This window comes from Trachymyrmex cornetzi, unplaced genomic scaffold (assembly GCF_001594075.2).
Source record: "Trachymyrmex cornetzi isolate Tcor2-1 unplaced genomic scaffold, Tcor1.1 scaffold11, whole genome shotgun sequence".
Classification (NCBI taxonomy): domain Eukaryota; kingdom Metazoa; phylum Arthropoda; class Insecta; order Hymenoptera; family Formicidae; genus Trachymyrmex; species Trachymyrmex cornetzi.
The window spans coordinates 1,892,791-1,897,306 of record NW_017295653.1 but is presented as its reverse complement, the minus strand read 5'-3'; positions in this window follow the sequence as shown (position 1 = coordinate 1,897,306).

Here is a 4,516-nt window from a genome sequence, read left to right as displayed (position 1 = left end):
GCGCCGCATCGCGCCGTGGGGTAATACAGAAACGATCCGTGCACTTCCGACGAGCGATTCACGTTTTCCGCGGCGCGGCTACTTGGGAGGCGAGCCGGTTGAATTAACTTAGCCTAACGCCTCGTTTGCCGCGGCTCCGCGTGCGCGCCTCTGCGGTTGCGTGCAGGGTGCACGTATATGTGTATATATATGTATGCACCTCGCATGCGTCTGATGCGTTCCGCATACGTGTTACGATGCATGCGTTGTGTCCCACGTACACACGCGTATAAGCTCATGGAACGCGTTGTTCGTCCCTCGCGGTGGCAGCGGCCGCGCGAGAGAGCCTACTGGACAGGAGTAATAAAGCAACAAGACAATGACGGTGATTTACGCGGTCCTACGGCAAATGGGCTTACCCGTAGATTTTTACACGGGCAGCACGCGCGTCGGCGCGAGAGAAAGGTAGAGAGACTCCGCCGCGCGATTTATTAATCTCGCCCGTGCGACACGCACGCAGATGCGACTTGGCTGGACTTGGCTCGACTTGGCTCGACTCCACTCGACGCGGGACGACGATGCGGCCAGGTGCTTTGACGCGCTGGCGAGCTGGCGTCCCCTACACACATACTAGGGGATTATTTATTTTATGTAAAATACGCGGCGATATATCTATCGAGCTCTACGAATGGGACTGGAAAATGCGATTAGAATTTATGCAATTTTCACGTATATATAATAATACGACAAATAATTTTTCAGAAATTTCTTTCCTACGTTTCGTAAATAATCCATTATTCATTATATGAAATAAAAATTAAAATAGTAAGATAATTTTGTTTTTGATAAAGAAAGAGAATTTTTCAGAGAAAAAGAATCTTATCTTAATGCTAAAGATGTATAATATTTTTTTTGTAAATATATATATTATATGTAGGTGTATATATGTATATACAGTTGCTCGAGTTGCCTGCTGTACAATGTCAGAGTTATCCAACGCGATTACATTGGGCAATGTTGACATTACCCGGGTACTGCTTACTTGCAGACTTTGCCCGTACATATACACACACATATACACAGGGTATCTTTTTATGCAGTGCCGAAACTGCTACAAGGTAAGCGGCTTAGTACCCGAAAACAAGTAAAAAATGTTTAATGAACTTATATGCAATTCCAAACGATTTCGAAGTTACGAGGTATTGAATTAAAAAAAATATAAATTGTAGAAAATGTTGTTTAATGTTCGTTTATTCTATTTCATGCTTTGTAAAAGATGCTTAAAAATTCCTCAATTTCGACACACTTTATAGCACAAATGGTTTCGAACTTGTTAAAAAATATTTAGAGAAAGAGAGAGAGAACTTCGTGGATGATATCGGCAGCATTAAGTATCAGTTGTGTCATTAAAAAATATTTATTACAATTTATATTTTCTTATTTCAGTATCTCGTAACTCCGAAACTTTCCGGAATCGAATCACATTATTGGATATTTTCATGTGCTGAAAGAAATAATTGCAGATATCAAATTAAAACCAGCGATATCGTTTTATTAAACTAATTAAATTACATGCTGGCATAAAATTGTTACGTAAATCTTGACTGATAACTAGACTGCTGAACTTTATGCAAAATACTTAACTGAATATTAACTATCGGACAGTTTTAGCAATCAATCGTTGTTCGTTAAAGAGTTATTAAAAGGTGAAGTAAAAAGATTGAGATTGCCATCTGTAAATTTACAAAATTGCAAAATATGCATTTTATGCAAAACATTCAGTTAAGTATTTTGCATAAACTTCCGCAGTCTACTGATAACCTTTAACGAACTTCGTTTCATTACGACAAACAATGATAAAAGTTAATGTAATACAAATATAAAGATATAAAGTACAAGATAAAGTAAAACAACAAAAGTTTTCTGTTTTTATATAATGCCATTTTATATATACCTATTGCAAAATTTTATAAAATTTCATTCTTATATATAAACTGTATAATTATTCCTTATCCCTCAAATAGAAATAAAATATTTCCAGTGGGATTGATACGTTTTCTTAAAGTTAGCGTATTCTTTTGATTAAATATATACAACGTAATCATTTATAACGTAACTCAAAACAACATATTTTTATACATAATCTGTTTTTCATCTTATTCGACTTTATATTATGCCAAGTACTAATTTCGATAAAAAGTATATTTTAACATCGTTTCATTTAAAATAATCTGGAGACACTGATAGTGTCTCAGCGCAAAGCTGCGCGAAGCGACACTGCCGTGCCTCCTTTACGCGAATCGACGAGTTGCGGCAGATCGAGATTATCGGATCTCAATAACGGATGAACCGATCGCGTTCTATGCATGCTCAATCGATAGCCACCACACGGATTGTATGATAAAAGTACTTTTATTTTTTTTCTACGTGCCCTACGAGCGGAGATATCGCGACGCAAAGTTCCGAACTGTTATTTTTCAGATCATCAGATTCACAGATACGTCGTTATTATTATCATCTTGGTTATTGTCGTCGTCGATCAGGAGAAAATGTCCATCTCGTTTGTTCGACACTAGAGGGCTTTTGACTTAACCTAGCGATGGCAGCATTGCACATTCGAATGTGATCAATCACACATGACGGCTGTGATAATCAGCGATGGCAACATTGTTTGTCACATATACGATGTGACGTGCACGCGGCGCGTTATTATTATTACAATTAATTGAAATTAAAATGAAATATATAATTAATAAAATGAATTAAAATAAAATATTAATTATAATTAAAATGAAATATCGAGATTGTCGTTGAAGATCTAGGTATTTACCGCGTCGAGGAAGAGGGTGTATAGATATTCAGGAATTAAGCGTCTAGGTGTTCGCCGTCGAGAAATTAAGCGTCTAGATGTTTGTCGTCGAGGAAGTGGGTGTTTAGGTCAAAGAAATGGGTGTCTAGGTGATCGCCATCGAGGAAGTGGGTGTCTAGGTGTTCGCCGTCGAGGAAGTGGGCGTCTAGGTGTTGTCTACATGTTCGCCGTCGAGGAAGTTGGTGTCTAGGTGTTCGCCGTTGAGGAAATAAGGGTCTAGGTATTCGCCGTCGAGGAAATGATATGTATCTTCGTATAAAAGATTCGATATCAACAAAATTGGCGCCAAGCTAAATTCATCAAAATTTTATCAAAATTTTATATATTATTCATAAAAATGATTTGATATCAACAATTGGCGCCAAGTTAAATTCCATGTAATTCGAATACCAAATTAAATAAATAATATTAACTTTAATGATATGTATCATTCCTATAAAAGATTTAATATCAAGAACTGGCGCCAAGTTAAATGCCAATTACTTAATCGACCGTAAAACTGATGACTAATCACGTTTGCTGTTTAGTAGAACTAATGATATGTATCATTCGTATAAAATTTATTTAACTCTAATATGTATCGTATAAAAGATTCGATATCAACAAAATTGGCGCCAAGTTAAATTCATCAAAATTTTATAAAAATTTTATGTATTATTCGTAAAAAAGATTTGATATCAACAATTGGCGCCAAGTTAAATTCCATGTAATTCGAATACCAAATTAAATAAATAATATTAACTTTAATGATATGTATCATTCCTATAAAATATTTGATATCAAGAACTGGCGCCAAATTAAATCCCACTTCTTTATATCATGCCAAATTAAATAAATAATGAATATTAATATAATGGTATGTATTATTTGTACGAACGATTTGATATCAATAACTGTGGCGCCAAGTTAAATTCTACTCAAAATGAAAAGTAAGACTCAAGTGATACTATCTTTATTATTTATTTAATCCAAATGGTACTATCTTTAATTTTTATGCAATAAAACCTAAGTATACGTATATTTATTGAAGAATCTTCCTATTCCAATCCAAATGGTTTAAATTTCTCTCAAATGAAATTATTATATCACAATTCATTCAAAGACATTTCCTTTTCCAACTAAAGTAGTGGTTATTTAATTCTCCTTCAAAACATTATACAAAACATTATCACAAAATTGCGTTACCTTGCTCAATTTAAGTGTTAGCACAAAAAATTAAAGACTTAAAAGTATAAAATGAAAAAATTTAATTTAAATAGACAAATTGTTCATGTAAAAACACTTGGCGCTGCTAGATAGAGTAAGAAAAATTATAAGAACAATTTAAAATTGGAATGGTAATTAATAAAAATAAACAATAAAAGCTAATTGTATATAATTTAAAAGTAACAACAACGTTAAATACGAAATTTATACATATGCGCCAGTCTTTAAAATTTAAAGTTTAAATTGATAAAATATAATATATTTTTTAAAATAAATATAATAATGTAAACTTCTCTTCATTTATCTTCTACGGATGTATACAATACATGTGTGTTACATATATGCGCAAATGTAGCGTGTACAGTAAAAATTTATTAATGTGTAAAGATCAAAACGAACTACATTACATACTGCTATCTTGAAAGTTTTAATATCAGAAAAATTATCGTGCGGTATTACGAT